This window comes from Suncus etruscus, chromosome 1, assembly GCF_024139225.1.
Source record: "Suncus etruscus isolate mSunEtr1 chromosome 1, mSunEtr1.pri.cur, whole genome shotgun sequence".
In the NCBI taxonomy this organism is placed as follows: Eukaryota; Metazoa; Chordata; class Mammalia; order Eulipotyphla; family Soricidae; genus Suncus; species Suncus etruscus.
The window spans coordinates 133,966,669-133,990,513 of NC_064848.1; positions in this window are offsets into that span (position 1 = coordinate 133,966,669).

Consider the following 23,845-nt stretch of genomic DNA (forward strand, 5'->3'; position numbering starts at 1 on the left):
AAAGAAAAGGAATCATCAAACTAGACACTTATTATAAAAAAATTACAAAGGAAGCATTTCATTTTGTATCTGCTTTTATTGAACAGTTATTTTCCTTAATAAAATTAGGGTAACATTGACAATGAGATTTATGAGAAAATATAGAAGTAAATTACAACATATTTCCATAAGCACATAATGTAATAGTTTCAATTTTTTGACTTTTAATGAAAGATATGTCCTATATTTAAGAACTTTTGAAATTAAATTTGGTGGGGTGGGAGGGGTTGGATCATATTTGATTAAGCTTGAGGGTGGTTCTCCAGACTCAGGACCAGGATTAGTTGCATGAAGGCAAGGACCTTACACCCTGTGCTTGACAGTAAAATTTCCCACAAGGTCAAGATGTTCTAGGAATCTAATATTTTCTCAAAAATGTTTACATATGTATTATTATGTGTCTGCAGTGCTGAAAAAAACAACAGTACATAACACAACATATAAAGGACTTAAATTCTATTAGAAATCAAAAGAAGGCAATTCCTAGTAGGAGAAATAGTTGCATATCACTCATGCACGTTCTTATATTTGGAACCGCAAATAGTCTGAGAACTTCCAGTAATGACTCTCTGAGTTAGGAGTGATTTTCTGAGCACAGAGACAAACGTAAGCCCTGAATCCCACTGGTTGTGGTCATAATCAAACAAAAAATATATATCTTTAAGTAAAGCACAATTTTATATAAAATTATTATGACGACAAGAAATTAATAAACTGTATATATTGTATAACTTTCTTTTCCTTTTTTCCGGGTGTGTGAAATATAAAGATTTAAAAAAGGAAGTAAGGAATGAATATCAAGCCAGAAAGCCATGCCTCTATAACTTTCAACTTAACACAAAAGAATTAATGCAGGTTAAAACAAAACAAAAAAAAATCAAAACAATCAAAGAAATAAAAAAGTAATGGATCTGGAGGGAGATGAAGTGATTTAAGAAAAACGAAGAGTTTCTGAGCAATAGGACAGTGGGTAAGGTGCTTGCCTTGCAGAGCTGACTTGGGTTCGATCCTCCATAAGGTCCCTTGAGCCTACCAGAAGTGATTCCTGAGTGTAGAGCCAGAAGAAATAAGTCTGAGTACTGCTGAGTGTAGCTCCAAAACAAAACAAAAGAGAAAAGAAAATTCAAAAAGGAAAGGAAACACACAGACACACACACACACACACACACACACACAGACACACACACACACACACACACACACACACACACACACACACACACACAAAGCAAAAATGTAGGTAGGCAACTTTGGCGTTAACAGGGTGAAAGCAATGATACATAATTGTTTTCAAATAGGGGGATAAAGCAGCATCAGATAAGATCAAGTTTTTAAATAAATGCACAGCCGGCCATTTGGAGCCAGCCAATGAACATGGAGACCAAATCCTGGTTTTATACGAATGGTAGAAACAATAAGCCTAAGAAACTTTTACTAAATACCTGCTCTGTAATTATGGTATAGTTCTGAACTTTCTTAACTCTTGTTGAGCCCAATTCTCTGCCATTTCTTCTCAGCACACTTATGATCTGTTCCAATAACTGAATATTCTGAGTTAGAGGGCATAGTTCATACATGAAAATTTACATTCTTGTTGTCCGTCCATAAATGCCCACTTTAAAGACGAGGTATGCAGAGAAAGAACAGTTTTTCATACTATCTCTTGGGAAGTCAACTTTTACCATACCTGGAATTTTTCTTAAGCAAACTTTTTTTTTTGTAAAATATATTATATGATATAAAAACAACTTCAAAATTATTATAGTCCAAAGTATTTTAGTCTTAACCTTTACTTTAAGAAGAAAAGTACCTTTACAATGAAGAAACAAAGTTGTCTAAATAAAAGTGTTAAGTGATTTACAAACTCCCTTATATTTGTAATACTGTTATTTTCCTCTTATTAATGTCTTAATTTACAGGTTAGTTTGGGAATTAATTTAAATATTTATCATTTTATTCATACATCAATATACTTTAAGTTGTCATTTTTTAAAGGAGCTGAAGATTTGTTTAGGATATCTTTGGCACATAAAAATGCTTTCCTTTCACTTAATTTTACAATAATTAGTTCAACACCATCTTTTTCTTGGTCATATTTATCTAAGAACTCCAGAAAAGTGAACACTAACAGATTGTTTACTTTCATCAAAAATTGTCACTTGTGATTGATTTATATTCAGGTAGAATTCTTTAAACTGTATGTTAAAATATCCAGTACTTGTACACAGACTTGTAAATACCAGCTGTTGATAAGTTTAGAAAAAATATAATATTTTGTTAGAGAACTACTTCATAAATAAGGAGTTTTTATTTTGCAACCTTTTATGTGTCTTCAGGGGTATTGCATTTTGACTTCCTAAATGAAGAAAGATGATAAGCTAAGATTTTCTTCAATACAAACCTAAAATTAATATTAGTACCTTTTCACTAAACATTTAGCATTATAAATAATTTCTCTGGAAATTTATTTATATGATACTTCAAAATCACATGTAATTAGATAATCAGTGACATGACAGTTTCTAGCCATTTAATTTTAAAAGTTGAGACAGCTTAAAAATGAATGTAACAAGCATGCAAAAAAAATTCTATACTAAGCAATTATGTGTGGGATGTTTTTAAATGCATAAGGTTATTTTTGTGAGGCAACTTTACCTCCAAGTTCTGAAAAATTATTATTGCATCTGTCTATGTAAAATTATTCCTATTTGAAAATATCAAAAATTTCTATACTTGGTAAGAATATTTTTCCCAAATGTGTCTTAATTTTCTCAAAATATTTGGATAAAGACATTTGTCAAGAAATAAGCAGACATGACTACTAAGACAACTAATTTTTTGATCCAGAGAGGAATGAAGTTTGATAATCTGCCATCCACACTTTTTTTTTGTGTTTGGAGGTTTATAGCTCCTCTTGCTTCATATAAATGTGTTCTTAGAATTGGCTTTATGTAAAGGGAGTAAGAAGTCTCCTAAGTGTACACGATTTCAAGGTTTTATTACTGGTTTATCCTTAAATCCCAGGGACAAGAGGAACTGTCATTTGTGACTTAACTGGATAATGAGGTTAACAAAGGTGGAGTTTGGGGGTGGTAAGGAACTTTCAAGAAACAGCTAAGAAGGCAGGTTAAGTATGAGTTTAGAATTTCAAATCAGCTCTGGCTTATTTTTATTTTGAAAGGGAAGATGGACTATAACTAACAGAGTTAAGGTTCTAAACAGGGTAAAATGCATGTGAGTTTGTACAATGTCTCTGAGTTACAAATGGTTTTATTTTTAATTAATGCCTAACTTATATCAATTTAACAAGCTTTCCATTACATTTCCATTACTTAGTGTTGAAGTCTTTAGTATCAATGTCATAAAATATAATATATTATCTTTAAAATATAACGAAGAGTTTTAATCTAAATTATTTATCATGTCTTTTTTGTTATGTTATTTTACTACTAAATCAGATTGGAAAGAGAAAATTTAAGATATTATTAGAAAATATTACCAATGTCCTATAATTCATGTTTTTGTTATTAATGAGTATAAAACATGGTAATACATATATGTATGTTTGTGATCCAGAATTTATGTGATTCAGAATTTATGAATATGTAAGCTTATATTTATTTATAGATTTTATGAAATATAAACAGATCACATATTTTTAGAAAACAATGAAAGTATTATATTTTAAGTATAGTCATAAAGTAATTTTTATAATTTAAAAGACAAAATTCCAGTTCAATATTTAAATTTAATATATTTAAAATATTACATTTTAATCTGATTTAAATTGGTTGAATATCTTAATTCATGATCAATTGTTTCTAACTTGTCTTGATTCTATTTAGTTTATTTTACTGTATTTATACTACTGGGATAAAATCCAGGGTTTCACACATATAAGGCATGGCTTTTACTACTGAGCTTAATCCCTGGGTTTATCATCACCAGTGCCCACTCAGGGGCACTAAAATGTAGCTGCCCAGAACTACGGCTGAAGAGGCGGGGGATGGGGGAGAGAGAGAGAGAGAGAGAGAGAGAGAGAGAGAGAGAGAGAGAGAGAGAGAGAGAGAGAGAGAGAGAGAGAGAGAGAGAGAGAATGTATCTCAAAGTATCTTTATTCCCAGTTTCATTCATACATTTTTTAGTCACTTAATCTCTTATCTCACACATTTATCAAAGATACTTTTTTCTTTGCCATTTTATGATCTTAGTGCCTTTATCACAAATTAGCTATAAATATGTAAAATAACTTAATTCTGGGTTCTCAATTATATTCCACTTATCTGTATTTTGTATTGAATCTAACACAATTTACACGATTTTATTTTTCTCACTGTAGGTTTGTAGTATTTGAAGTCAGAGAGCTCAATATCTCTTTTTTTCTTTTGTTTCAGTAATGCTTTTATTATAGTTCCATATAGATTTTAGTAACATTTGTTCTTTATCTTTGATAAAATATTGGGACTTGATAGGGATTTCATCAAATTTATATAATATTTTGTATACACTCAAAATAAAATATTAGTCATCAGAAACTATGAATTCTTGTCTTTTATTACAATAGAGGTGAAACTGAAGTGGCTATGCTAAGTGAAAAAGTTAGGGGAAAAATCTAATATTGGGTACGGAGAAGTGGCGCTAGAGGTAAGGATTCTCTGCCTTGCAAGTGTTAGTCTAGGACCGACTGTGGTTCAATCCTCCAGCAACCCTTATGGTTCCCCCCCAAGCCAGGGGTGATTTCTGAGCGCATAGCCAGGAGTAATCCCTGAGCGTCAAAAGGGTGTGCCCCCCAAAAAAGAACATAAAAAAATCTAATAGTAGTAGAGTTACTCTTACATATAATATAGCAAAGAAAGGGGACAAACAATCCAAACTGAAACAAATACCTGGACTCTACCTTAAACCAACGTTACTAGAAGGGGAGTAGAGATGCTCAATGACATATAATAGGATATTGTATTTTGATGTTTGGGGTGGTGGCATAACTTATTTTACAGAGATGCAAAATTGAACTCCTAGAACATATATAGTTTTTTTTAAACTTAATAAAATTAAATAAATTTCTAACAGGGAAGACTACACATTTCTGGGTCTGGACTTCCATTTGTGCTGAGTGGACATTGTAAAGTTGAGGACCAGCCTTAGACTTCCTGCATACAAAGATTGTATTGACCCACTGAGATGTCTCCTATTCCCCTTCCTTAAAATGCTGACATAAAATTTATTTTAAATTATTTTTTCTCTGTCATTAACCATGATCCAACTAATATAATCAACCCTAAATTCTCATTTTCTAGTTTTAATGATTATTTAATAGTAATAACAAATTAATTATTCAATAGGAAACTTTTCATTTTTAATAGGCACATGGCTACTTTTCCATTACACTATTAGAATTAAAATTTTAAAACTTACATAAACACTAAATGGTAAACTACAGTAATTTTTAAGTGCTTATAAATTTAGATATAAATGATAATACAGGTTCTTAAAATTCAAAACTATAGTAAAAGTGATTTGAAACTTAAATCAAAATTGTAGAAACATTTACATTACTTTTTCTTTAGGTTAGGAAGTGTTTGATAGCCACTAATTCTGAACAAGAAGGGTCGTGAACTGAGACCAACAGTATAGACTGTGTTAGAAGTTAGTTTCAGCAGTACTCTGTGTTCTTTCCTATTTAATTTCTAGTTACTTCCTTTAATTTTATTCAGATAGGAGATATTTTTGTGCCCTCCTTTAATTATTCATAATTATTTTACATGAAGCATTGTCTATTTTTAATTTGCTTTCAAATTTATGAGCTAATGAAATAATACAATTTGACATTTGGAGTAATAATATTTACAATGTTCAATTTAATCAGTATTAATTAATGTTTTCTTTATATTTTAAGATATAAACTTTAAACTTTCTGGGGAGTCTCCTTTCAGCATATATCTTTTATAACTTCATTGAGTCTATAATGTTTAATTTGTAACCCTTCCTTTTTTCATAAGCAGTTGATTTTGGTAAGTATCTTATAACTTAGTCTTCTAAATTGAGTTTCATGAAAGGATAATTTTTCCTTAATACTTAAAAAAAATCCTCTTGCTTCTAAAACAGCATTTTATTATACTTTCTTTTTATTTATAATATAGTAAAGCAAGTATTTATCAAATAAAACATACATATGTTAATCCTATTAATGTGAAAATATTTGCATTATAAAATATGGAACAAATATTATAATATACATAGGTATTAAGATTTAAATAAAATTTCTTTGTTGGAAAACAACAACGGGGAAAGTCACAATTTCCTTGCCTAATCAGAAAATTTAAGAATTTTGGAAACCATGCCCACACACAGTCACTATGTCTGTACTCAGCCAGCTCCATATGTTCCTAAAAAACTTATAAAGCAAGCCATAAAAAATCATGTGTTCACCCACTATGCAGCAAAAAGCTGATAATTTTGGGAGGAGAGAGTGGGCCAAGTCCTTACCAAAATCACGCCTACTGCACCCATCACCCACAATTACTCTTTGTTCTGCTTCATCACTCCTCTACACCTCTCTGTAGAGACAGACACCAATTTAATAAAAAGTTTAGGTATGCCAGTAATTGAACTGATATCACCAGCATTATTTGCGAGTTTAGGCAGTAGGTAGAGAGGTGTCTTCAAGAATTGTCTTGAGGGAGGCATAACAGAGTATATCCAGTGATAAAGTATGTCCAGTGATAAACAATCACGAGTACTCTGATAACAGGGACAAAGCATAGAAGGTAGTCTAAGGGTCATGTAAGTTCTGGAGGCCAAATGTCATCTGAAGAAATTGAAGTAGCAGTAGGAGAGGGGTTGGTTAATGTCTTGATGAACCATAAATTTGCATCAACTGAATGAGGGAGCAACTTGATACCAGAGACAGATACAGTGATAGAGAAAGGCAAGACTAATCCTGAAACCTGGGTTGTACTGCCAGATCCTAAATTTCCTTTATTTCTGCCTCACAACTAAGTTTCAACCTTGAATAACTTGCCTGGATGCCTATAGAAAGTGGAGTCTAAAAACCATTAGCTGTCTGCAGTGAAATTGCAGAGAAAGATACAGATTAAATTTTCTAGCTGAGGTGGTTCTTGGAGTGATCACTTAAACCCGTCTCTTCATAAAACACTAATTTTACTAGGCTTATTTAGAAGATGGTAACTGCTGAGAGCCTCTGGTGAGAGCTGAATTCATGTTGTATGACAATGTCAGTTTAATGATGTTATTTCAAATCAGTGAGTACAAAGATACTTTTCCTTTCACTACATAGAAAAATTCATAATGTTATTAAAAACACCCTGCAGTCATTGCAAAGTAATGTTTTTCATTTTAGTCTAGCATCTAAACTCCACATAGAAATGAAAGTATCTAATAGTTATTTCGATGCCACATGCATCCAACTTTTAATTGTCAGAATTCATAGTACAGCCAATTTAATGTTTTGCCCAGAGACTATTTGAATTTCCCTAATACAATAAAAAGTATGATGCCACTGGGAATGAATACATGATGCTCTAATAAAGCATCAGTAAAATATACATGATAAGGAGAATATTTCAGAAACTCTCTTCTGAGTGGAAAGTAGATATGTAAGAGAAGATTTCAGAGGATATTTTTTTTGCATGTAACTAAAATAGAAAACCAACTTCTGGGTGGGGTGGATATAAAAAAAAAGAAAACCAACTTCTATAAACCCCACCTGAGATATTTTTTTCTTTTTCTTATAATAAAGGACATTTAGCTTATATAATATAAAGGACATACAAAGCATTTGACTGCAACTATAGTCCTGGTTCAAATACCTACAAACACAAGTAGGACCTGAGAGCACCAAAGAATTAGGTATGTCCCTTATTATCTTGTTGTGGCCACAAAATAAAAAAAAAAAGGCATTTAAATATAACATCTTTGATATTGGAGAGAGAAGAACCCTGAACAAATAGACAGACGTAGCCTCTGTGTACTATTGATTGTGGTTAAAAAAAACCTAAATAAACAAGAATATAAATAAAAAGTATATCTATGATTTCCTAAATACTTCGAACTTATTTATATTATCTAAAACATTTAAAAAGAAATGTCATCTTTTTTGTGTATGAACATCCATGATTTGATTTTGTTGCTTTCAACATTTTGTCTGTTTTCAGTTTTTGTCATTTTTAGCAGTGTGTCTTGAAGGATTCTTGTTTGAGTCTATTTTCACTTGGGCCCTTTAGACATTTTGTATTTCATTGACTATTCTTCAACTCTGATAAAGTCTTTTTAGTGGTTTATTTAACTATTGCTTATTTATTGAATTTGTCTTCTTGTTCTTCACAGACTCTGGTGTTTCTTATCCTGTTTGTTTTGAGCTTGTCCTATAACTTTCTGGTTCATTTCTTTTAAGTCTTTTTTACACCTTTTATTTTGTTCTGGCATTTTTATCTATCTCATGTTAGAACAATTTCATCTTCTATTTCCACTGCTGTTATTCTTGTACTCAGAACTTCTACTGAGTTTTATATCACCTTCCATGCTCTTAATTTCTGCTTCATAGTTTTCTTGTTGGCTCTTATACATTCTTGTGCTTTGCTGACTCCCTGTGTCATCATTCAATTAAACTTATTAAACATCTTTACCATGAATGTCACTAAAGTCTTAGAATTTACAGAGCTGGTTAGTGTCAGTTGAGCCTTCCATGTTATTATTTCTCACATTGAAGTTGGGTGGCTTCTACATGTTTTTATCATTAGTTGTCAGGGTTCCTGTTATGCTAAAGATAAAACTTGTACTTAGCTCCCTAGAAGACACTGAGGTATTAGGCTGAAATAGTAGTGAATCTGAGCCTTAAAAGTTACATATAAATTTTTGAAGTCAACAGTGTAGAAAGAGATATTCCAGGAAAGAATCTGTCAGTGAGGACAAAGAATGAGTAAACATAGACAATTGATGGTGATATACTATGGATAAAATGTAGAAAGCAGACAGACTGGAGAATTGTGTAACTAAAATCCACAAAGTACATGAAATGCAAAAAATAAAGCAATATAGTTAAAAATAATAATGTACAGAGACTGTAGTTATTCCCATGACAGTATACTTCAAGGGAGAAACCCTGTATTTCTTGGGCCAAGTGAATTTATTTTCTAATTTCCTCAATATTTAATGTGCCTACGCAAAAGAAAATAAAGCACAATTTAATTTTTGTTATTGTTGTTGTTAGTTATTTTTGTTTTGTTTTTGTCTGTCTTTTTGTGATTTGTTTTTTTTTTTTTGTTTTTTGTTTGTTTGTTTGTTTTGACCACACCCAGCGATGCTCAGGGGTTACTCCTGGCTGTCTGCTCAGAAATAGCTCCTGGCAGGCACAGGGGACCATATGGGACACCGGGATTCGAACCAACCACCTTTGGTCCTGGATCAGCTGCTTGCAAGGCAAACGCCACTGTGCTATCTCTCCGGGCCCGATTTGTTTTGTTTTTATCTCGGGACCATGGTTATTGTTTGGTTGTTGTCTTTATTGCTGTGGTGCTTTTCAGGTTTTTTTGTTTGTTGATATATATTTTTTGTATTGTGTTATATTTTTCTTTCTTTTTCCCTTTCTTCTCTTACATTGATATTTATAGCCTCTAGAAGGACTCCTCCCTGTTTTTTTTGTTTTTTTTTTTGCTTGTTTGATTTTTGTCCCCTCCCCACTTTTTTCTTCTTTCTTTCCTACAGAACCACATAACTTGAACCATCTTGTTCTGTCTCACAGATTGGAAGAGAAATAATGGAGGGTACCAAGACCAAACCGTCGGTATGAACATCGAGTAGAAATAAAAAATGATTAAACTTAAACAACAAATCCAAAGCCATTGACAACAGAATAGCTATTCAATCTACAACAAGTTACACACGGAGGGGACCACTTATAAGAGCAGCCTGGGAGCAAAAAAGGGAGATATGGGATGCATGCTGGGTACAGGGGTGAAGGGAGTACAGCATTGGTGGTGAGAATGCCCCTGATTAAATGCCACTATCTACCTAAAACATTACTGTGAAAAATTACTGTGGTCAAAATAAAAATTATTAAAAAACTAATAAAATACAAACAACATTTTTTTACTTAAATCCTATCCAGTATATGTCTACTATACAAGTTCTTGATCTTATTACCCAGATGATAAATTGTAGATTTTGCTTTACTTTAATAAAATTTTCCCAATTTTATTTTTTAAACTGTCTTTTTCTTCAAATTAAAATTTGACTTGTGATATTGGAACTCTTGAACTACAGTGGCTGTCATGAATTCCATATCAAGTTTTAAACATATATTTGAATTTTATTAGTATTTGTTTGAAATCCTGATGAAAAGAAGTTTAACTTGTGGTTAAATTTTTATGTTAATAATATCACTGATTTTATAATGTTAAATGCTTCCAAAGTAATATGACTTTCGTTAATCTGAGTTGTAAAAGCATGACATATACAGACTTCATCCAAAGATGTGGGGTAATTTAGTTATATAATAACTAAATCAGCATATATTCCTCTATCCATAATTTCTTCCTCCAAAGGAGTTTTGACAATTTGTCAAACATTTCTTATGAAGAGTTATCATATGACTGACTTCATCAAAATCACTGTCAGTTCATACCTATTCAAGCTTGAAACAGAATCCGTGTTTCTGATTTGTTTCCAGTACTGTGAAAAAGAATCACCCAACTCATTACATCCTGAGAGGTAACATGGTCTAATATATCGAGTAATAAAGTTAGAGCATATAAGTAATATTTTCTTTCAAAATAATAGTTTCAAATCATTTTAGAAGATTTAATTTCATCTTTCTTTTGTCCTTTGTACAGTTTTTAAACTTAGAAATCGCAATTTCATGAAAATGCTACCCGGCCAGGAATATTATAAGGAGGTTAGGGTGGTTATCTTTCATGCCTATGACCATGTTTCGACCCTAGCCCCCTATGCGATGTCCTGGATAGTGAGATTCTTTAGTATAGAGCCAGGAGAAGTCCCTCAGAACTATGTGTGACCTCCCCATTATATTTAAACCTCCCATTATATTTAAAATGATGCTGGTTGATGTTCAGGCATGATCTATAGAGAAGAGAATTTTGTCTGAAAGCTTATGAAAATATGATTATTGTAACATCAAGTATGTTTTTAACCTTAACTTTTACATTCTGGCATCATAATTGTGCATGAATCAAATTAAATGTTCTTGTTAAAATATTTGTCCTCTTTTGCCTTTACTTTTAAGATTTTTAGTATGTCAACATGATTTTTTTCATATTAGAGTTCTCCTTTGGGCTAAAATGTAGGCTATCATAAAGAGAAAATGTTGTTTATACTACTCTTTTATTTTCTATTTTCTTCATTCTTCATGATTAAAATATTTATTTTTATTATATATCTCAAATTCAGATATTTACATTTAAGTCCCAATTTTCTTATCAATATACTTTTTGGTAGTTCAATATTTTTGAATATTCTGATAATTGAAAGATTTATCAAGACATTTGGACACACAAAGTTCTTGTATTGATAGCAAAATTTTCACTAAGTCTGTTTGTTTATAAGTGCCCAACTAACTGTCAATGAATAAAGAACATTTAGTGAATCCAATGAAATAGAGTGCTATTTTCTTCAACTTGGAGCTAAGGGAATGATGGCAAGTAAATTGAGTTAGAGGAAGGATCAAAAACAGAATTATATCTCTGTATGTGGAAGGTAGAAAGAAAATTGTATGTGAACTAAAATAAAACTTAGTAAAGGAGGAAAACAATATACAATAAAAGCAACTGTTCTACTATTGACCTACATTCATGATTCTCATTCTTTTATTTAATGCTGCTTTGTTATATAGTACTATTTATATAAGCTAATAATTTAAAATTTATTTGAATTAATTTTTATTAAAAATAGCTGATTAATTGTTTATTTTGAGAATTTCAAGACAATATAGCTTATGTTCTATCTCTTTCACTTTTCTTATATATATTTTGCAAAGAAATAACCTGAAGTGAATATTAAATTGAAGGTATTTAAAATCCCATGTATGAATGTTATTGAGTGGGGGGAACTACAAAATTGTGATCTTTAATTTTTATAGTAGGAGAATTCTATTTCTTTACCAAATTTTCTATATGCTTTGTGCTCCCAATGCCAGTGATATAACTCAATGCTTCATACAAGCCCGAGGAAAACTTGATCACTAAGTAACATAGTTGTTCTCATATTTAGGATTCAAAAATATCAATGTCAAGTCAATCATACTTCTTTTCAAAGTGAAATTCCTTATAGCTGTTATAAGTCATGCTCTGATAATATTAGATAATATGATATAATTTCATACTATTAAATGGTAAAATTTTCACATCTGAGATAAGTTGGCTGTGTTTGATGTAATACATACTTAATATTAATTAAACTTCAAATTTATATGAATGTTCTGTATACAATAATGAAAAAAGAAAAATATAGACTAAAATAACATATTTGAATAGTGTTATTCTTTTATTTGCATTATTATTTAATTTCTAAAAATATCCAATTTTTCATGTAATCATGTTTTTCATATAATTATATCATTTTTAAAATGTTAATATCTATTGACCTCTAAAATGCTTTGTATAGACATAAATAGACTAGAAAATAAATTCAGTGAATATACTGATTTTGTTTTATTTAAAATTTGAGGTCCAAAGGAACTTAGAATCATAAATCAGAGTTAGAGTCAAGGCTGGAATGAATGTTTGGATGGATGACTCTTGCAATCAACAGGGTCAATTTTATTCTCATGAGATTCAATCTAAAAACAACCCAGAGAACCTTCAGACAGTTAAGGGCACTAATATAGTAAATCTAGCATTTACTTTACTGACAAAATGATATGAGCTAATCTCAATTGCTGCTAATGTCTTAAGACCATAATAGAGAATGCCATGCTCCCTCCACATCTTGAACAGAGGGGGAATCTAGCATAAAGGAGTTAGTAAATGGGTATGAGAATCCAAAGCAAGAGATGGATAGGGTGGTCTTCAGCAGGTGCTCATTTACATATTTTGACCATAATTCCCATCTCCTTTCCTCCAGCATAGTCATCTGTTCTGGCCTGAATGTATGTTCAGACAAAAAGCTGTGTGATCTAATCAAAATTCTGAGTATACAATCTCAGATTCAATTTTTATAATCCTGTCAATTATGAATAGTCTTTCCAACTTCACAAATGCTCTTTATCACGAATAGTTCTTCCAGTAAATATATCATGCAGTGATAAATGGAAACTAGGGGGAAATTATTTTTAGATGTCTAAGATTTCAGAGTAAGTCATTGATATTTTTGAATCCTAAATATGAGACCAACTATGTTTTCCTCAAGCTTGTATGAAGCATTGAGTTATATCACTGGCATTGGGAGCACAAAGCATATAGAAAATTTGGTAAAGAAATAGAATTCTCCTACTATAAAAATTAGAGATCACAATTTTGTAGTTCCCCCCACCCAGTAACATTCATACATGGGATTTAAATACCTTCAATTTAATTTTCACTTCAGGTTATTTCTTTGCAAAATAGATATAAAAAAAGTGAAAGAGATAGAACATAAGCTATATTGTCTTGAAAGTCTTATCAAAGTATAAACTACAATGTGGTCAACAAAATAAACAATTTAATAGGCTATTTTTATAAATAAAATTAATTCAAATAAATTTTAAATTATTAGCTTATATAAATAGTACTATATAACAAAGCAGCATTAAATAAAAGAATGAGAATCATGAATGTAGGTCAACAGTAGAACAGTTGCTTTTATTGTATATTGTTTTCCTCCTTTACTAAGTTTTATTTTAGTTCACATACGATGTTTTTGCTAGCAATATATTTTCTAGTTAAATTTTATGAAAATGATTACATACATATAAATCTTTCATACATATCTAATTCCAGCTTTAGGAAAGATTATCAATGTTGAAATTTCTGGAGCTATTTATGAAACCTATCAATTTTTTTCTAGAAGATTCTTTAAAGCTGTTCAGATGGTAAACATATCAAGTAACTTCATTTTCCTTCTTCACATCACAGTTATCTTCCTAAGTACTTATTATGTGCCAAAAATAATAAATTCACATTTTGATTTTATTTTATTTTGTACAACAAAACCTTTTGTGTTTACTATCACCATGAAAAAATTATTTATTTTTAGAATATAAATCAGATTTTAATAATTTCTTATATTTTTAAGCATTTTGGTCATTCTAGGAAATTTTATATATTATATAAGCTAGTTTTTAATGTCTTAACAATATACAACTTCATTAATTTATTATGGTTTACAGCCCACTAAACCCAGCATGAGCATTCAATATTAAGTTAACAATTTAATACACCTAATTTACATTAGTCTTAGTCTACCTTAGCTTAGTATACCATGAAGTGTTGTGAACCTTGCCAACCTGATTCTATAGCATCAGCCAGTAGGGTTGATTGAAGAGAATGAGAAACACACACACACACACACACACACACACACACACACACATACACACGGACTGTCCAAGCTTTAGGATTGCCCACTCTGGCTTTCAATACATGAATCATTGTTTAATTTGACAGATACATTAAGGATAATTAGTAAAAACTTCAACTTCAAATGAGTACATGATGAGCAAAATCTGGATTTTCCCACATAGCCAATCAGCAGACAACCTTAATGTATATAAAGTCATGACAATTTTCCATTCTATTTTTGCTTTGTTGCATCTAAAAATACCCTAAATTGTTGTACTTTACTGTTTTCCAAGGGACGTTTTTTTTTTTTGTTTTTGTTTTTGTTTTTTATCTGACCATGCCATCTATTGTTTTATTTCTTGGATGCATTTGTTTGCCTTCTCATATTCTAAAAGATCTAAACTATTTTGCCTAGTGAAACTCTACTAACCTTGCATTTTCATTAAAGGAAAGATTTCCCACAATGATAAACATTACATTTAGTCAATCTTTGGTAAAAATCATATAAAATCTATTCAATAGTGGTGTTTTGAAGATCTCAGGTAATTCATTGAACACCAATATAAGTAAAACAAAAACAGTCTGTAGGGTTTTAGCTGTTCACTTTTATGACTCTGCAACTTAATGGGAGATGATACTACCAGGAAGAGATGACTTAAAAAATGCTGTTTCTATTGAATGTATATTATTTTTACACCATAATCAAACTGAAAGATTTAAAAAAAATAATTAAGTGAGGAAGTGTTTGGATTGTTGAGTTCTTTATGCCTCGAGATATTTTGTTTTGAATGTAAAAGGACACGAACTAGAAAACTATTTAGCCAATTTGTTCATAAACTTATGAATAGGATTGTTTTCCAAGCACATTATTGATAAAAATTCTTTTTTTTATCATTCTCTTTATCTTTGCCTATTATCTTCAATTCTAAAGATATCTCCAAGTTTTCTAATTAATAGTCATCTAATTAATATTCAGATGCTTGTTAGAAGCTATGCATGGAGTAATTTTCTTTCTGAATTAGAAATCTAAAAAAAAAAAAAGCAAAACCAGAACTCAGTTCTAAAACTAATTGATGAATCATAATTTACTACTAGATAGATTTTCTAAGAATTTGGGGCATAGTTAGGAGTTTATTATAGTGATAATTAATAAAAGTATATATTGCATTCTATGTGGGTGATTATATATGGAAAATCATATATTCAAGATTATGTAACAAATTAATTTATAATTCTTTGGTTAATGATACTGGTTTAGACAGAAAAGGCACTTTGAGGTATAATATTATTCTCTGCAAATTATTTTATTTTTTTAGTCTTTTTTGGGGGGTTGTGTCACACCTGGCAGAGCACAGGATTTACTCCTGGCTTTTTATTTTTTGTATTCACTCCTGGCAAGTTTGGGGTCCATATCATCCACATGCAAGGCAAATGCCACACCCACTTTGCTGTCGCTCCAGCCCCTAATTTTTTAGTCTAAAGTTTTTACTAGGCCTTTGTGTCCTCTGGTTGGTTTGACATTAGCTATCCATGTTTGCCAGTGTATAATAATGAATATTCATAGGGACTACTTTAACAATATTAGCATTTAAATATTCAAGTTTGTTGCCTTTTTTATGGATCTGGAAAAAATGTGAAATAGATGAGAGAAATTAGTTCTTAAATATAGAACTAAATGATGAAAAATATGTAAGTTTAGGGGGACGGAGCAGTCTTGTGAGCCTTAAGGCGTCTGCCTTGCACGTGCCAGCCTAGGACGGACTGCGGTTCGATCTCCCGGCATCCCATATAGTCCCCCAAGCCAGGAACGATTTCTGAGCACATAGCCAGGAGTAACCCCTGAGCATTACCGGGTGTGGCCCAAAAACCAAAACAAAAGTATGTTTATTCTTTCAGTAACTATTTATTTTCAATATTATTTATCCAAATTTCTAGATAATTATAACTTTATTAAAAAGAAATTAAATAAATTTTCAATCAGTTCTCTTTTAATTTTACCTTTAATTATAATACATCTCTACAAAAATAATTCTAACTCAGATCCATCATTATATTTATGGTAAAGCATTTCTAGCATTATTTTACTACAAAGAACACTTTTCAGGTTACTTCAATAATTTCAAAAGGATACTAAACTTTTAATAAAAGTGCTTTTTGGTTTTATTATGTAAGCTTGTTAACCAGCTGTCACTGACAGTGTAATGAAAAAATTCTATGGGCTTGGAGAGAAAAAATACATTGGCTGAGCAATTTATCACTTAAACTTACAAGCCAAAAGATATTTTGGCTTCCATTAAACCACTTTTGAGACCAGCTTTGAAAACATCTAATTTGCAAATGTCAGGTATAGAAATCAATCACATCTTTTAATCGTGCAATTTAATTTTTTCCCTTAAACGTTTAGCACAGTTTCAGGCTTGATCAATTTATTTATTCAGTGTGGAATGATATGATCTCTACCGCTCTTAAAATTTCCTGCCTGGAAAATTTATATAGCAATTGTTATATATTATATTATTATATATATTATATAATATATAACAAATACTATAATAGCCTAAGTTTTCTGTTATTCAACTATTTTTTAGCTTTTAATAAGCCTGCAAAAATAATTTTTCTACTTTTACCATATGTACAGATAGTTTACATTTTATACTGAGAACCCAGTGATATCATTTTATTTTACATAACACTGATTTTTTTAAATAGCACCAGGTTTATCAGATGTTAGATTCTGGTGTACTTATTAGAGTTGAGATCAACATGAGATAGCTTAAACTTAAGGCATGATGCATTGTTTATCTAGGATATTTTTTTCCAATGAAAATATTCTTCAAAAATTTGAGGCTATACTTGCTGTGTTCAAGATTTAATCCTGGTTTTGTTCCCATGAATTACTTTTGGAAGTGTCTGAGAGACAGTATGTGAATGAATTTAAAGAATCATTTTTCTTCCACCATTTGTAGCCTTTTCTAATGTAATTCTTCCCAACTGCCATCAAATCATGTTCCAAAATTCTATTTTATTTGCTGTAATAGGGAACAAGAATTTTTTTTAACAAATGGGTTGTATTTCTGTGCCTCATTTATCCTTACAATGTACAATGGATTAACTTTAAATTCAGTTTAATATCAAGCATTCCTAGCAAGGCATGTGAGTCTATAAATCATATGGTCCCCATGCAATGGTTTCAAAGAGTTGATAAGTTAAAAGTTTTTGCTAGGCTTTTCTCCTACTATCTACAGTTATGCCTTTAGCCTGACTGGGTTTATATACCAAAAGGCTTTCCTGGGAAATGAGGACAGGAGTGAATTCTTGACTTAGGCAAAGCAGTGCCCTAAATTTAGACTAAACAGTGGGACCTTGGAAACTTTTTAGCATATTTACCTACCCACAAAGTTACAGACAGGTAGGTCTTATCACTGGGCTGGCTTTGTTTTCATCCCTAGAAGAGGGCTCTAAAACTGTGCCTAAACTTTCAAAAATGTCATAAGCTAGATGCTTGTTCTAGATACTGTTGATAGTTTTGACATTGTGATACATTATTGTGTAGTCTTAAATTAAATTAGATCTATAACAAAGGTTATAATTAGATCTATAACTCATGGCATAGAACTTTCAAGTTATTTCTCTATGCTTTCTATTATGTTGAAGCTATTTGGTGGAAATACTATTAAAAATCTTTCACATCAGTGGCTAGATCAGTGGTGCAAGCAGTAGGGCATTTGCCTTGCACACGCTAACCTAAGATGTACTGTGGTTTGATCCCCCAGCATCTCATATGGTTCCCCCAAGCCACTAGCGATTTCTGAGCGCATAGCCAGGAGTAACCCCTGAGAGTCACCGGGTGTGCTCCCCCCCAAAAAAAAAAGGAGTAAAAAGAAAACCTCACATCAATAGCATATAATGGAGTGCTACTGTGTTATTTCTCTAAATTTAATATTTCATATGATTATAGAATCAATTGTGTTGGAAGTATTTACATTAAATAGTCTAAATAATTTAAAAAAAATGATTAATAGGAAACTAACTACCTGTTTTGCTGATTGTTCAACTTTACATAGAGTAACTGAACAGATAACTCAATGGGTTGAACACAATTTTGTATGCCAGTCAACCCTGGCAGCACCTAGTCTCCTAAGGATCTCCTGAATAATCCTTGAGCACAGAGCAAGAAAAACCCAATAACAAAATACCACCAGGTGTGGCCCAATAACAGGGAGACGGTGATAGGCAAAAATTAGTAATACTAATTAAATGTTAAAAGTGTCATAAAAGTAAATGCTACATTGTTACTATTATAACAATTTGAACAGATATTCTTACAATTTTATGAAAATGTTCATCATATTTTTGTATCTTTTGACAGCAAAACTTACTTTATAAAACTAGTTTTGTTGTCTCCACTGTCTCAATTTTCATTGTCATTTATACAAACTCCAGATGTATTTAATTCCTGAATTTTCCTTTGAAATAGGTCTGGCCTGCTGAAAATCTTTTGCTAAACTTTGTCTTTACATTACTCCATTTTTCTCTCTTGCGTTTTTTAAAACTTATTTTTAAAATTTATTTATTTTTGGATTTTGGGGCCACATTCAGCAGTGCTCAGGAGTTACTCCGGGATCTATGCTCAGAGATTGCTCCTGGCAGGCTCAGGGGACCACAGATGATCATTCCCGACATCTGTCCTGAGTCAGAAGCTTGCAAGGCAAACTCCCTACATCTGTGCTATTGCTTCGGCCCAAATTACCAATTATTTCTCAACATTAGACATAATGAACTATCTTTACCTCCTTGGGTCACTTTATTCTCTTGACTTCCCTGCTATAATATTTCTTCAGTCATTGTTCCTTGTTATTTTATTGTTATTCTCTTGTGTCTGATTCCTCAATATTTAAATAACTGCCTCAGAGATCAGACCATAGCTCCTCTTTTATTTGCCCATTCTCCATAGATAGTCCTTTCCAAGTCTATAACTTCACATACTATTTATATTTAATTGACTCTTAAATTTGTCTCTAGTTCTAAAACTCTGAATTGCATATCATATGGTATGCATTTAAGTGTTATATTGTCTCCAGCAATCGAGATTTCTAAGGAACATGTGAAATCTTAAATGTGTCCCCTAATATGTTGAATTCTCAAACACTTTCCTTCGTACAGAAAACTTATTCATGTCGTAAATATAGTGCCAACCTTTGAATTCTTTGTTTTCATAAAAACCACATATAAAAACCTATTAGTATAATATTTACATTATCTACATATGGTGAAAGTTGTCCATAATTAAAAAGATTTATTTTGTGTTAATTGCTTTCTATATTTATCTCAAAGGAAGGCCATATGGTAGAATTTTCCTTTAGGCCATGGGATATAAATAAATAAATGCTAAATGGAGTGCCAACATCATTTAGAAATGATTTAGTGACTTTTCTAAAATTTTAACTCTCATGTTTTTTTTCTTGTTGATGGAAAAGAGAATATCAAACAATGAAACATGAAAAGTATAAAATGGAAAGCTTTTATTTTTAACTGAAATAGTGCAGATAAAAAGGGCTCCTTGATTTCTATGAGTGGCTTAGTACTGCAAAGAGACAAAAGGAAAGAGCTAATTAACAAAGGCTGAGATAATAGCATAGTACACTAAAAACCAACACTTTTAGAGTAATTAGGATGATATAATTTATAAAGTTTTGGTGGCAGAAAATTAATGATGTAAGAGGAATACAACAATTGTAGGAAGGCATGCATCAAAAAAAAAGAATTGAAGCACATGGGATCTTATGGGATCTTTTGGATAAACCTTGTGATATTTGCAATGACTTGAAGTTCATAAAATGACTTAGAGTTCAAGAAAGACTCTGTAATCATTTTAGTAAGAGCATTTATAGCTTGGATCTTTGAAATGAAACTAGAACCACAATCATGAATTACTGAATAAACAGAAACATCATCTAGAAGATAAGAATTTAGTGCTGTCTGGAAACTGATGAAACTCTGGCAATGAAGGTTAAAATGTATTTGTATAAATTGAAACATCAAAAGTAAAATTTGAGTATATTCCTTATTTTATTAGTATTCAAATATTTTGGGGGTCTGAAAAGATTTCAAATAAGATGGAAATCAAGATTTCATGTATTATTTAGCATATATATAAGACAAAGTGCAATACATAGCCTTACGTTTGACTTTCTGTCAATTAACTTCAGGCTTCAGTTCTAGCTCAACTATATAGATATTTCCATTTAAGATACTTCACTTTAAGGTTATTAAGCAAACAAAGCACTGTTAAAGTTTTCTTTTCCTTTGGGGTGATGACCTAGTATTTGTGAAGCCAGAGTTAGAGCAATGAATGTTCTCTCCATAGTGTATAAGACAACAGACAAACTTCCATCCTTGAACTCCCATGTTCTCTTCCAAATTTTCCAACATGATTTATGTGTCTTCCTGTTAATTCTTTGAATGATCTTTATGTGCTTTGTATAAATTTCTCCTCTATTTAGATTAGATAGCACTATATTTTCCTGTATACAATCAATAACACTACATGGCAGTACAATTTAAACACTTAAATTATATCATGCCCTTTACAATAGGCATTGAGTTTCTACTTTTATGTGGCAGAAATCTCAACTAAACAAAAAACATCTTATTACCAATTTTTCCATTATTTCAGAATGTATTATAATAGATAATTATTTTGATTTAAATAGATGTACTGGTATTGTTGTGCATATAGGAAGATGGATAAGGTTTTATGAGCTGAAATGATTTATTTTAGTTTAATATTGCTTCTTTCCACGAGCCAGCCCAGAGACACCAAGGAGCATAATCTCTCCAGGACCCACACCTGCGTTTATCTTTTAACCCCTGAACTCCATTTCTCCAAATTCTGAGAAGCAATTTACAGCCTTAACAATGGAGAAATTTTGCAGTACAACCCCATGTTTAAAAAAATCAAGATACTCTAATAAACCAAAAAGTAACAAACAACTAGGTATCCTCTCAAATAAGAAGTTTTGAGTAGAATTATGAAAAATGTTCAGGGAGCTCAAAAAAAGGATCGATACACTTGACTGGAGCACAAATAAGCATCAAGAAGATTTGAGACTGAAATTAGAAATTTTCACACTCAAATAACAGGTCTGAAAAACTCAGCTTATGCAGCTCTTGCCAGGTATGGGGTTTGGGGAGACCCCATGACGGAGGCCTTCTCCCTAGCTTGGGGAGTACCGGGAGGCTTGGCAGGCCCCCAGCCATCCCCCTCTTTCTCCCGTGAACTCCAGACCTTCCCTCAGTGCTGGCTCAGATGGCTAGAGTGGGTTCAGGTGGACTCTTAGGGGTCCTCAGGTTTCCCCCTCCCTCTGTACTACAGGGCAGTAGTGCATGGGGAGGAGGGCGGGCAGATATCTGGTTTCCGGTTTTCTCTTTGATTCTGGAGGCCAGCTCTTGCCAGGTATGGGGTTTGGGGAGGCCCCATGCTGGAGGCATTCTCCCTAGTCTAGGGAGTTCTGGGAGGCTTGGCAGGCCCCCAGCCATCCCTCTCTTCCCCCTGGACTCCAGGCCTTCCCTGGTTCCAGTTCATATGGCCAGAAGTGGGTTCAGGTGGACTCTTAAGGGTCCTCAGGCTTCCCCCCTCCCTGTGTACTCCAGGGGAGAAGTGCATGGGGAAGAGGACAGGCAGATATTTGGCTCTCAGTTTCCTCTTTGATTCTGGAGGTCAGTTCTTGCCAGGTATGTGATTTGGGGAGGCCCCATGCATGAGGCCGTCTCCCTAGCCTGGGGAGTGCTGGGAGGCTGGCAGGCCCCCAGCCAACCCCTTTTTCTCCCCTAGACTCCAGGCCTTCCCTGGGGCCAGTTCAGATGGCCAGGAGTGGGTTCAGGTGAACTCTTAAGGGTCCTCAGGCTTCCTCCCTCCCTCCATACTCCAGGGGAGGTGCATGGGAAGGAGGGTGGACAGATATCTGGCTTCCGGTTTCCCCTTTGATTCTGGAGGCCAGCTCTTGCCAGGTATGGGGTTTGGGGAGACCCCATGCTGGAGGCCTTCTCTCTAGCCTCGGGAGTGTTGGGAGGCTTGGCAGGCCCCCAGCAATCCCCCCTTTTTTCTGCTGGACTCTAGGCCTTCTCTGGGCTCTGGTCCAGGTGGATTTTGTAGGGGTCATCAGGCTTTCCCCCTCACTCTCCCTACACTAATGGGAATGTGCTTTGGGAGGAGAGCGGGCATTGCAGCACTGATTTATGTTGGGACAGTCACTGAAAATTTTTTCTCCTTGGTCTCCATTTCAAAAACCACATATACATTATATATTAATAGTATTATATACATATAGTTTATATATGTATACTATCTATCTTGTATTGTGATCTTGATACTGCCCTACAAAGCTCATTTCTAATCTTTTACTGCCTCAGTTTCAACCATTATTTCCCCCAATTTACCCATGTAGGTGCAGCTCATGACATGAAGCTCACCACATAGAGTGATGAGTGTAGTTAGAGAAATAACTCCAGAGGCTTTATAGTAGATTAAAATGCCCTGCAATATCTAGACATATCAAAAAAAAAGTTAATACAAAATTTTTATTTTCTATGGAAAAATAGTTGAAAATCAAAAAAGTGATGAAAAAAGGCAGCAATTTAAGGGGCCAGTGAGGTGGCGCTAGAGGTAAGGTGTTTACCTTGCAAGCGCTAGCCAAGGAAAAACTGCAGTTCGATCCCCCGGCGTCCCATATGGTCCCCCCAAGCCAGGGGCAATTTCTGAGAGCTGAGCTCAGGAGTAACCCCTGAGCATCAAACGGGTGTGACCCAGAAAAACCAAAATAAATAAATAAATAAATAAATAAATAAATTTAGATTAGTTACTTTTTAAAAAATTTGATCATTTGTTAAAAAAATAGAATAGTTTTCTAATCTAATTTTCTGCAGGAACTAGAAATACCATTTTGAAAAAATACACTTAATATGTTCCATATTGAACACATATTTCATTACTATTTTTCAAGGTAAATGTCATTTATAGCTTATTTACTATATTCTAATAACTGAAAGATTAAAATGATAGTCATTTGGATCAAGGTAATGCCTTACCATTTGTGCCACTGCTCTGTCCCATGTCAGTTGATTCTTTATTAGAGGTAATTATGTAAAATCTATGTAGATTATACTCTTGCACAGTGGACGGCAACCTGCGGCTCGCAAGCCACATGTGACTCTTTACACTTTTTTTTTTCATATTTTTTTTTAATTTTAATTATGACAACAAAGATGTAAAGAAGAGGACAGGGTAAAGTTACAGT